A 12896-nucleotide genomic window follows, 5' to 3' on the forward strand; every position below is an offset into this window, starting at 1 on the left:
GAGTGGGGACCGATATTTAACATCCTTAAAGAAAAGAACTTTCAACCCAGAATTTCCTATCCAGCCAAACTAAGCTTTATGAGCGAAGGAAAAATTAAATCCTTTGCGAACAAACAAGCACTTAGAGAGTTCACCACCACCAGGCCTGCTTTACAAGAGCTTCTGAAAGAAGCACTATACATATAAAGGAACAACCAATATCAGCCTTTCCAAAAATATATCAAAAAGCAAAGAACATTAATACAGTGAAAAATTTACATCAACTAATGGGCAAAACAGCCAGCTAGCATCAAACGTCAGTATTAAAGTTATATATATTTTAATTGAATAAAAAGCCAAAACCCATCGGTATGCTGCATCCAGACCCATCTTACATGCAGCGATACACAAAGACTCAAAGAGAAGGAGGAAGATTTACCAACCAGAGAGTAAAAATAAACAAATAAACAAAAAACAGGAGATGCAATTCTCGCCTCTGATAAAGTAGACTTTAAAGCAACAAAGATCAAAAGAGGCAAAGAAGGACATTGCATAATGGTAAAAGGATCAATGTAACAAGAATAGCTAAAGATTCTATAGATCAACGAGATAGAAAATTAACAAGGATATTCAGGATTTGAACTCAGACCCGGAACAAGTAAACTTAATAAACATTTATAGAACTCTCCACTTCAAATACACAAAACATACATTACCACCTCACACCTATTCCAAAAGTGACTATATAATTGGAAGTAAATCACTCCTCAGTAATCGCATAGCATTTCATAGGTTTAAATGAAATATTGGTTGGCTGTTTGTTTGTTATCTTCTTCCCTTATTCCTTCCTGACTACATCATTAAGTATAATTATCAGTATAAAAGAGATTTTCAATACCCATTACTAAATTGCATTCCAGCCTGGGCAAGAAAGCAATACTCCCATTCTCTCTCCCTCTTTCTTTTCCTTTTTCCTCCTCCCCATTCGCTCTCTTTCTTTCTCTTCCTTTTTCCTCCTCCCCATTCTCTCTCTCTCTCAAAAAAAAAAAAAAAAAAAGATAGAGAGATCCCATTCTCATCCCTAAACTTTTTTTTTTGTTGTTGAGATGGAGTCTTGCCCTGTCGGAAAAAAAAAAAAAAATGATAAAAAAATTCCTTCACAGAGTTTTTAGACCATCTTTCCCTTCAGTTTTAAAGCTTTTTGTTGTTTTACTGAATCTCTCTGTTCCACGCCCCTTTCTGGGAAGAGAAAACACTATGTCCCTGACTATGGTTTTACTTACCATTTTTTTGTCTTTATCATGGTGTGAAAGTGATATGCATTCAGTAGAAACTGTACTCTGATTACCCATACACCCATTCTAGTTTTCATTTTCAATACAGTATTTGATAAATTACATAAGATACTCAACACTGTATTATAAAATATACTTTGTGTTAGATGATTTTGTCCAACTACAGGCTAATGTAAGTGTTGTGAGCAGATTTAAGGCAGGCTAAGCTAAGCTATGATGTTTGGTAGGCTGGGTGTATTAAATGTGTTTTCAACTTATATTTTCAACTTACAATGCATTCACTGGGACACAACCCCACCAAATGCAAAGGAACATGTGTAGTAAACTGTTGAGTGCCTGCCACTTCCCCACACCTTCTCTTATGGCTCTGCGTTCGCTCATTTGTGGAGAAGGAAGTTGAAGGAGATTACACAGCAGGATATGGCCAGGGAGAAATGCAAAGTCCTGATCTGCCTAACTCCAACCTTAAAGTCACATGAGCATAAGGCTCACAGCCTTTGTGGTTCAAAAAAAAAAAAAAAAAAAAAAAAAATCCAAGACCTATCTCCAAGAGAAGTGTCCTTATGATGGCATAAAAACGTGGTGGCACTGTTAGTCTCTCAGTTCTGACAAACGCACCATGGCTATGCAAGATGTTGGGTAAACGGTACATGGAACTTTCTGTTCCATCTTTCCAACTCTTCTCTAAGTCTAAAATGTACTTGTTTTCTTAAATGTGGTGGGGAAAGGGAAAAAGCACTGTTTTAAAAGCTACTGCTTAAATGCAACAGGGTATCCTGAACTGGATCCTGGAATAACATGCTAAAAGACACTTGTGGGAAAATGGGAAATTATAATAAAGTGTGGGGTTTGGATAACAGTACCATCTCATTGTTAATCTCTTAATTTTGACAAATGTACCACGGCCAAATATAAGATGTTAACATCAGAAAAAGCTGGGTGAAAATACAGGCACATCTAGAACATATTTCGGGTTCAGTTCCAGACCACAGCAAGGAAGTAAATATCATAATAAAGTAAGCCACACAAACTTTTTGGTTCCCTAGTATATATGTAAGTTATGTTTCCACTACACTGTAGTCTATTATGTAATAGCATTATGTCTAAGAAAAATAAGTACAGATCTTCATTTTAGAATATTGCTAAAAATGTCGATGATCACCTGAACCTTCAGTGAATCAAAATCTTTTTTTTTTTTTGAGACAGAGTCTCACTCTGTCGCCAGGCTGTAGTGCAGTGGCACGACCTCAGCTCACTGCAATCTCCACATCCCAGGTTCAAGCAATTCTCCTGCCTCAGCCTCATGAGTAGCTGCGACCACAGGTGTGCGCCACCACACCTAGCTAATTTTTGTATTTTTAGTAGAGACAGGGTTTCACCATGTTGGCCAGGATGGTCTCGATCTCTTGACCTCGTGATCCATCCACCCTGGCCTCCCAAAGTGCTGGGATTACAGGTGTGAGTCACCATGCCCAGCCTCAAAATCTTTATGTTGGTAGAAAGTCTTGCTTCAATGTTGATGGCTGATGACTGATCAGAGGGTGATGGTTGCTGGAGGCTGAGACAGCTGTGGCAATTCCCTTTTTTTTTTTCAGTGTAAAGAGTTTTTTTTTTTAATTGTGTATATGCAACATTAGCCAAAATTATTTAAAGTCAATAAATTTTTATTCAAGGAATTCCATGTTGTGATTTCTTCTACTGTCCATCAAGGTCACTTTAGATCCTCTAAAGAGCTGGAGTAAAAAGATATATCTTCAAGTTAGCCCTTTTTAATGAAACTGATGCTTATTTTAATCCAGTTGTCCTGTCAGCCCTTAATTCTTTGATTTTGGCTTCTGTCATCTCCTTTTAATACAGATATACTGATGAAGACTTCAAAATTCACCAAGAATCTTTGGGATCTAATTTCTTCAACCAATTTACTTTAGCATCCTTTTTACTGTAGGTGGTGGATCTGCTTGGTTCTCAGTTTGACACCCTCTCTTAACGTGAATGAGTTCAAATCATATTCATTCCTAAGCGATCACACTCAAGGATAGTACAGGTGTGGAAATATGCCGATACCTTTAACTCCAGACATCATGTTCTCAAGATAAAAGCCTTTAAAACCAACAGCCATCTTATATATCAAGTCAACATGAAATTGGAATGCAAAAGTAATACTGATGAGGCTTTCCTTCATATCCCCTCCTGTTTAACTATTCTACAGTCCTAGAACCAATCTTTTTAAAATAAGAGACAGGGTCTGTCTTTGTTACCCAGGTTGGAGTACAGTGGTGCCATCAAAGCTCAGTGCAGCCTCCAACTCCTGGGCTCAATCCTTTGCCTCAGCCTTCCTTTCCTGAACAGCTGCAAGTACAGGCACATGCCCCAACACACAGCTAATTTTTAAATTTTTGTGGAGATGAGGTGTTTGTTACTTTCTTGCCCAGGCTGGTCTTGAACTCCTGGCTTTTAAGCAATACTCCTACCTCGGAATGGGGATTGCAAGCTTGAGCCACTGCGCCTGGCTTGGAACCAACCTTTATGGCTATCAATACTCCCATCAGTTAACTGTCTCAAGTATCATAATATCCCTTCTTACATGTATGTATCAAAACTCATACTGAACAATGAGTTCTGGGTTGCAAAAGAGGATTTGTTTTTTGCACCTATCCATAAGACTTTGTCCACAAGTTAAACAAAAACAAACGTAAGTGCAGTGGCAATTTCTTAAAATAAAACAATGACTCTTTCCTTGCCTAACGCAGCCATGGCTTGTGGTCTCAAGAAGCACCTGAAGCGGGTGGCAGCTCCAAAGCATTGGATGCTGGATAAATTGACCGGTGTGTGTGCTCCTCGTCCATCCACTGGTCATCACAAGTTGAGAGAGTGTCTTCCCCTCATCATTTTCCTAAGGAACAGACTTAAGTATGCCCTGACAGGAGATGAAGGAAAGAAGATTTGCATGCAGCGGTTCGTTAAAATCGATGGCAAGGTCCGAACTGATATAACCTACCCTGCTGGTTTCATGGATGTCATCAGCATTGACAAGACGGGAGAGAATTTCCATCTGATCTATGACACCAAGGGTCACTTTGCTATACATCATATTATACCTGAGGAGGCCAAGTACAAATTGTGCAAAGTATGAAAAATCTGTGGGCACAAAAGGAATCCCTCATCTGGTGACTCATGATGCTCGCACCATCTGCTACCCTGATCCCCTCATAAAGGTGAATGATACCATTCAGATTGATTTGGAGACTGGCAAGATTACTGATTTCGTCAAGTTTGACACTGGTAACCTGAGTATGGTGAATGGATGTGCTAACCTGGGAAGAACTGGTGTGATTAACAACAGAGAGAGGCACCCTGGATCTTCCGATGTGGTTCACGTGAAAGATGCCAATGGCAACAGCTTTGCCACTCGACTTTCCAATATTTTTGTTATTGGCAAGGGCAACAAACCATGGATTTCTCTTCCCCGAGGAAAGGGTATCCGCCTCACCACTGCTGAAGAGAGAGACAAAAGACTGGCAGCCAAACAGAGCAGTGGGTGAAATGGTCCCTGGGTGATATGTCAGATCTTTATGCATAATTAAAAATCATGTGGCATGATTAAAAAACAACAACAATGAAGTCTATCACATTGACTTCTACTTTCATGAAAGATTTCTCTGTAGCATGCAATACTATTTGATAGCATTTTACCCATAGAACTCCTTTCAAAACTGAAGTCAGTCCTCTCAAACCCTGCTGTTGCTTTATTAACTAAATGTATACTATTCTAAATCCTTTGCTGTCATTTCAACAATGTTCACAGCATCTTCACCAAGAGTAGATTCCATCTTAAGAATCAACTTTCTTTGCTAATCCATAAGAAGCAACTCCTCACCTGTCAAAGTTTTATCATTAAACTGAAGTGATGTAGTCACATCTTCAGGCTCTCATATGGTTTGACTCTGTATCCTTATCTAAATCTCACCTTGAATTATAATAATCTCCATGCGTCAAAGGCGGGACAAGGTAGAGGTAAGTGAATCATGGGGCATTTTCCCCCATGCTGTTCTCGTGACAATGAGTGAGTCTCCTGAGATCTGATGGTTTTATAAGTGTCTGGCATTTTCCCTGCTTGCACTCATTCTCTCTTCTGCCACCCTATGAAGAAGTGCCTGCCGTCATGACTGTAAGTTTCCTGAGGCCTCCCTGGCTAGGCGGAATTCTGAGTCAATTAAATCTCTTTTCTTTACAAATCACTCAGTCTTGGATATTTCTTCACAACAGTGTGAGAATGGACAGGCTCTACTTCTCATCATATCTGCAGTTACTTCCTCTACTGAAAGCCTTGAACCCTTCAAAGTTATCCATGAGGGTTGGAATAAACTTCTAGTAAACTCCTGTTCCTGTAGATATTTTGGCTTCCTCCCATGAATCACAAATGTTCTTAATGGCATTATAGGATAGGGAATTATCTCCAGAAGGTTTTCAATAAACGTTGTCCAGAATCATCAGAGAAATCACTATCTATGGCAATTGTAGCCTTATTAAATGTATTTCTTAAGTAATAAGACCATCACAGCTTGCCAGGAGTTAAATAAATCACTTGAAAGTTGAAACTACTCCTTGATCCGTTTGCTGCAGAACGGATGTTAACAGTAAAGAAAACAACATTAATCTTCTTGTACACATCTATCAGAGCACATGGGTGACTGGGTACCTTGTCAATGAGCAGTGATATTTCGAAAGGAATCTTTCTGTCTGAGCAGTGTATCTCAAAAGTGGGGCTGAAATATTCAGGAAACGATACTAGAAACAGATGTGCTGTCATCTGTTTTGTTGTTCCATTTACAAAGCACAGTCAGAGAAGATCTATTATAATTCTTAAGGGCCCTAGGAGTTTTAGAATGGCAAATGAGCACTGGCTTCAACTTAAAGTCACCAGCTACATTAGCCCCTAACAAAAGAGTAAGCCTATCCCTCGAAGTTTTGAAGCCAAGCATTGACTTCTCTTTCCTAGCTAATTGAAGATTAGCTAGATGGTATCTCCTTCCAATAGAAAGCTGTTTATTTTTTATTTTATTTTATTTTATTGAGATGGAGTCTTGCTCTGTCACCCAGGCTGGAGTGCAGTGGCGTGATCTCCGCTCACTGCAACCTCCACCTCCCAGGTTCAAGCAATTCTCCCGCCTCAGCCTCCTAAGTAGCTGGGATTATAGGCACGTGCTACCACACCCAGCTAATTTTTCTATTTTTTGTAGAAAAAATAGAAAACACGGGGTTTCACCATGTTGGTCAGGCTGGTCTCAAAATCCTAACCTCAGGTGATCCACCCGCCTTGGTCTCCCAAAGTGCTGGGATTACAGGCGTGAGCTACCATGCCTGGCCAGAAAGCTGTTTAAAAACAAAACAAAACAAACAAAACAAAACAAAAAAGGCCGGGCGCAGTGGCTCACGCCTGTAATCCCAGCACTTTGGGAGGCCAAGGCAGGCAGATCAGGAAGTTGGGAGTACAAGACCAGCCTGACCAACATGGTGAAACCCCATTTCTACTAAAAATATAAAAATTAGCCGGGCGTGGTGGCATGCACTTGTAATCCCAGCTAATCAGGAGGCTGAGGCAAGAGAATCACTTGAACCCAGGAGGCGGAGGTTGCAGTGAGCTGAGATAGTGCCACTGCACTCCAGTCTGGGCGACACAGTGAGACTCCATCTCAAAAAAAAAAAAAAAGGCTGTTTCATTTACATTGAAAATCTGTTGTTTACTGTAGCCAGGCATGTGCCACCACACCCAGCTAATTTTTGTATTTTTTGTAGAGACGGGGGTTTCACCATATTGGCTAGGCTCGTCTCAAACTCCTGACCTCAAGAGATCCGTCTGCCTCAGCCTCCACAAGTGCTGGGATTGCAGGTGTGAGCCCCTGCAGCTGGTGAAACAGCTTCTTTCTAAGGAAAGAACCTATGCTAACTTCAAACTTTTCTTCTGCAGCTTCCTCTCCCCCCTCATAGAAGTGAAGAGTTGAGGCCTTACTCTGCATTAGGCTTTAGCTTAAGGGAATGTCTTGTGGTTGGTTTGATCTTCCGTTGAGACCATTCGAACTGTCTTCAGATCAGCAATAAAGCTGTTTCACTTTCTTATCATTTGTGCGTTCACTGGAATAGCATTTTTAGCTTCCTTCAAGAACTTTCTTTTGCATTCACAACTTGGCTGTTTGGCACAAGAGGCCTAGCTTTTAATCTGTCTTGGCTTTCAACATGCTTTTCTCACTAAGCTTAAATCATTTCTAGCTTTTGATTTAAAGTGAGAGATGTGACTCTTCCTTTTACTTGAACACTTAGAGGTCATTGTAGGGTTACTAACTAGCCTAATTTCAATATTGTTTTGTCTCAGGGAACACAACATTTACCAGTTAAGTTTATTATCCTATGTGGGTGTGGCTCATGGTGCTTGAAAACAATTACAATAGTAATACCAAGGATCACTGATTTGCAGATTGCCATAATATCGAGATATTATGAGAATTACCAAAACAGGACAGAGACATGAAGTGAATACGGCCTGCTGGAAAAATGGTAGACATCCTCAACTCAGGGTTGCTACAAACTTTCAATTTGTAAGAAACATATCCTGTGAAGCACAGTAAAGCACAGTGCCATCAGATGAGGTGTGCTTACATATGGAAACTCTCTATGTCATTTTAGCAGTTTTTCTGAAATAATAATCTATTCAGATATTCAATGTAACATTATTCTAAAGCTTTTTTTTAATAAAGAATGAAGCAGCAGGTTAACTAAAATAAACATTTTACATAAAATGAGGTAACTTATTAAATCTTGATTCTTAGGTAGTTATCTTTTAAATATAAGCACTTCTGCCAATAGTGGAAGTCTCCAGGAAGAGCATTTGTGCAACTGAATTGCAAGCTGAATTATCTACTTTCCCCTCACAAACACCATTTTTACCTGAAAAAATGGCAGGTAAACTATGGTTATTCATACTTAAGTATTTGACAGACATTTTCTCTTTTCTCAAAACTGAACAATGTCTATCTATGTAAGAACTGACAGTATCTGCTGGCAGTGATACATTCTGAGCTTTAGAATTTTGGAAAACTTGTTGTCTACCACCGTGAACTAGACAGCTTCCCTGTACTTAAGTAAGACTTTTCTGAGGAGATTGGCAGTGATATTAATGAATGTCACTTGTTGAGAATGTCTAATGAAATTTAGGCAACATTAGAAGAGCTGTATAACCCAGTAACCAGTATTTTTGAAATGATTAATGCATGCTGTTACAAATCAAGAATACTGGTTTAAAAAAATCATTTGAAGTACAAGTGAGACCAAATGATTTTAATGTAACATTACAAAAAGTTTACTGGTATAGTTTAGATTCCACATTGCAACGAAACTTTACAAAGCTATCACTGTTCACATTTTGGTGTAGTATTACAAAAGGATAACCAAAATTATCAAAACAGCTATTAAAATACTCCTTCCTTTTCCAACTACATATCTGAGACTGAATTTTCTTCATATAATTCAACCAAAACAACCAATTAAAATAGACTGAATGGAAAAGCAGATCTGACACTCCAGTTATCTTGGATTAAGCCAGACATTAAAGAAATTTATAAAACTCGAAATGCTATTCTAAATTTTAAAGATATAGTCCTTTATTTTAATTTCTTATACTATAAATAATAAGTTATAACCCACTCAATAATTTTGAAGAATGTAAAGAGGTCCTGAGAACAAAAAGTTTGAGAACTAATGAGTCAGAGTAACATGCTCACAAGCCTCTTTTCCAATAAGAGAAGAAAGCCAAATTCTTATTAACAGAGAATAATTCACACCACTGATTCCAAAATAGCAAAGCTCTGCAGAGGCTAATATGCTGTGAAGCAGACTAAGTGCTGAATTTTTAGCTAGTCTGTGCAATGATGCTGTTTTCCCCAAGACTCTTAAAGAGTGAAAAAAATAAGACAAAACCACAAAACCACCCAAAACTCACGCCTTCAATTTGCCAAATCACTAAACCAATCTTTCCTGAGACTCCAATGCAGTTATCACCTATAAGCAATTGCTCTGACCATGATCACCTCCACCTTGCACTAAGTACCAGTGCTCACCTTCTATCAGATTCTATTTTCCAGGATAATAGCCCTAAGCAAATTTGGAGACATATCAGGTTTTGAATTCAGAGCTAAAGGATAACAGCCTCTGGTCCAACAGGGATATGCTTCAATGTCTTCTTGACCAAACCCAATTTCTCTGAGTGCCAGTGTTTTATAAGTAACATCCTACAGTTTTCAATGTTTTGAGACTCTGTCTCAAAAATTTAAAATTTAAAAAAATAAATAAATAATTAAAGATCCATTTGTGAAAATCAACTCACTTGCAAAAGGACCTGCTTACTACAAAATTCAGGTTGGGATCTATCTTTGTTAGTTTATTCATTTATCAAATATGCCCAATCTGAGCATATACTATGCCAAGTACAGAAAAAAGCCAATTCCAGAATTGTAAAAGATAATCAAACTATCACATGTTGATTTGGAATTCACTATAGCGTTTCACAGGGTTTCTTAACTTGGGCACTACTGACATTTTGAACAGGACAATTCTTTGTTTCGAGGAGCTGTCCTTTGTACCACAGGATGTTTAGCAGCATCCCAAACTTTTTACCCCTTAAATGCCAGTAGCATCCCCTGTCCTGCCCACATTATATAACCAGTAATGACTCTAGACACTGCCAAATGTACCCTAGGACAAACACAAGTTAAAACATTTTAAGTAATGTCAACATAATAATATACAACTTCATAATTAATTGTGTATATCTCTCTAAAGATGATTAAACACTGGCTAATGTCTTGAGTAAATAAAACTTAAATAGTGATGTCAAAGCACATTAAGAAACCTGAACGAAGACGGAGTTTAAAAAAAAAAAAAAAACCTGAACAAAGTTCTTAAATATTCTAATGTTTTTTAAAAATTAATCTCTAAGCCCTATGGTTAAGCTTCCTTTGTAGTTGGGAAATTCCTATTCTGCTAATTCAGGCTCTTTACTGAATACAGGTTTATATAGTATATAAAAATATTACTATAGCTTTAAATGAAAGTTGCCAGGAAATTAAAAAATACATATATTTCTATAGCCTAACATTCATAGGAAGAATCTTTTGGTCTTTTCTGAGACCCTCTCAAGTACTTTGTTATATATTGGCATAATCAGAGGAAAGAAAAGTAAGTGAATTTCAGTCTTGGTGTATTCTCCTCTAACTAAAAGGATACATTTCGTAGGCAGAGGATGAAAATATTGATTAAATCTATACAGGTTTTTAAATCATTTTAAGTTTCATTTATTTGTTAACTCTGCTCTCTGTTTCCCCTGATTTTTATAATTTCCTTGTTCTAATATGAACTAGTAAGTGCGGATCAACCTTGTTATTTAAAAAGGGAAAACCTATTAATTTTTATTGAGCCCTTCTGTGCCAGGGAACTGCAGTAAAACACCTTATCTCATTTCATTCTCAAAACAGCTCCAAGCAGTAGGAATTATGATCCCTATTTTACCGCAAAAAGAATTAAGTAAAACTAGTATTTGTACCAGGCAAGCCTGTCCAAGTCAAAAGCATACATAATACTCTACCTATTTCTAAAAAAAGTAGCCAGCAATATCCACAACAGCATTCTCTTCCCTATACTGTAAAATATACTAAGTCCAAAGTAAAAGCTGTAAGAAGGGTTTTAATCTCAAGAGTTTGAAAAAGAACTAAGAATCCCCAAATAATCAAAAAGAAAATCTCATCACATCTAGTGGTAACAAAATTCAGATATATATGCTTTTCATATCTGTTCACGAATAACGCAATACTGGGCAACAGAAACACCCACAATTTCAAGACTCTGGGGCAAGGACTGCTGACCAGCCTCAATAAAATGTCAGCTTGCTGCCAAAGGATCCAGATCAGTGGAATTTTCCAGTTCTCTAAGGAGATAATGCAGAGTTGCCTGAAATCTAACCAGAACTAAAAATTAAAACCAAAAAACAGATCAAGCTCTAGGCATCAAATTTCTTCTTCCTGAGAGAATCAACCGAAAACCTAAGTGAGTTATTCTAGTTGTACCTTTATCCAGGGTTTAGTCTGGAGGCAATCTACTTGCTCAACTGCTTGCAAAGTTCATTCAACTTATCCTCCCAGGTTTTGTTTCATGGAAAAAAATACAACCATCACATTTTGGCAAGACAGAGTATTAACTTTTCTCCGGAACTGCTGTCACGCAGAGAGGTAAAAGAAAATGTACATACACACACAAATACACACCCTTTGAATGTCTAATTTGAATCCTAAATAACCCAGAGTACATGTCAGAGAGGGAAATGAAAGCCTTAGAAAGGAATATTTTAGTTGCAAAATTCTAAAGGCAAACTGCTAACTGTAAAGGGAAATTATCAACGGTAAAAGAAAAAAATTCATAATCTTGTTGTTTTAAAGGAGTTTGCAGGCACAGAAGCAGATCATAAAAGCAGATCATACATTTGATTCCTGGTGTAGGAACTGAAACTCTGGCCCAGAGATAAAAGGGTCACAATTTGCTTGACACACCTATGCTGAAGCAGCTGCCCCCATCTGTCTACTTTCCCTCCTTCCCCTAAAAGCTACTTAGGTCTCGGTTTATCCAGTTATACGTGCTAATTGAAAAGAAGGCATAATTCCCAAGCCACGTTTTGGAAATAACATGGTGACCTATTTCAACACTTAAACAAACAGATGTTAAATTGCCCAAAGTATACTTAAATAATCTCATCTCATTCATTCTTGCTAATGCTCACAGATTCATTCTCTTATCGGACTTTCTTCCCACAAAATGACTGGCCTTATATCAAGTTTTATAAATATTAAAAAGGCTGTTTTGTACTAAAAAAGAAAATAACTAGAGGAGAGGGAAGCTTTTCAAAAGAACTTTCACATGGTGGGCAATATAAATGTCTCTAAGATAAGACACAGAACACACTGGATTCTTTTTCTCTGTGAGCCCTGCCGCCCCCGCATTCTACCTAAACTCACTGTGTAACTGATCATGAACAAAAGAGAAGCACAGTTAGAATTTCAGCTAGAGATATACACTATATTCAAAGGGTTTGCTTCCCTAAAGACTGGTTTTTTGTTGTTGTTTTGTTTTTGGTACAAATGGGGTCTCCCTATGTTGCCCAGGCTAGTCTGAAATGCCTGGCTACAAGACTGTATTCTGCTCTAGATATGAAGCCATTTTGTCCTTTATAAGGGAAGCCTTGACTTCCTCTACACAATTTACTCATCCTAGTTGTAATAAGCATTTCCATTTGAGAAAAAAATTCTGATAGGAATTGTATCATCTTTCTAGACATGAGACAATCTTTATAAACATACTGTTTCTCAGAAAGAAAATGATAAATAACCTAAATGTCCCTATAGGGAGTTGGTTTTGAAAATAATAGAACTGGTCAGGTGCAATGGCTCATGCCTATAATCCCAGCACTTTGGGAGGCTGAGGCAGGTGGATCACCTGAGGTTAGGAGTTCTTCAAGATCAGCCTGGCCAACATGGTGAAATCCCATCTCTACTAAAAATACAAAAACTAGCAGGGCGTGGTGGC

The 12896-nt window shown here is 38.0% G+C and overlaps 1 protein-coding gene, 1 non-coding gene and 1 pseudogene across 3 annotated transcripts in view; 1 reads left to right on the forward strand and 2 right to left on the reverse strand.

The window, feature by feature from the left end:
- Window positions 1-12896, reverse strand: part of CFDP1 (craniofacial development protein 1) — a 123745-nt gene that overhangs the window by 59307 nt on the left and 51542 nt on the right. The window lies entirely within an intron of this gene.
- On the reverse strand, window positions 3844-3975 carry LOC135277313 (small nucleolar RNA SNORA40). Its single transcript, XR_010344932.1, has one exon. It is a non-coding gene; the product is annotated as a small nucleolar RNA SNORA40 (small nucleolar RNA).
- On the forward strand, window positions 4027-4871 carry LOC105706832 (small ribosomal subunit protein eS4, X isoform-like; annotated as a pseudogene).

Source organism: Aotus nancymaae, unplaced genomic scaffold, assembly GCF_030222135.1.
Source record: "Aotus nancymaae isolate 86718 unplaced genomic scaffold, 86718_ANA_hifiasm-v0.15.2.pri h1tg000030l, whole genome shotgun sequence".
NCBI lineage: Eukaryota > Metazoa > Chordata > Mammalia > Primates > Aotidae > Aotus > Aotus nancymaae.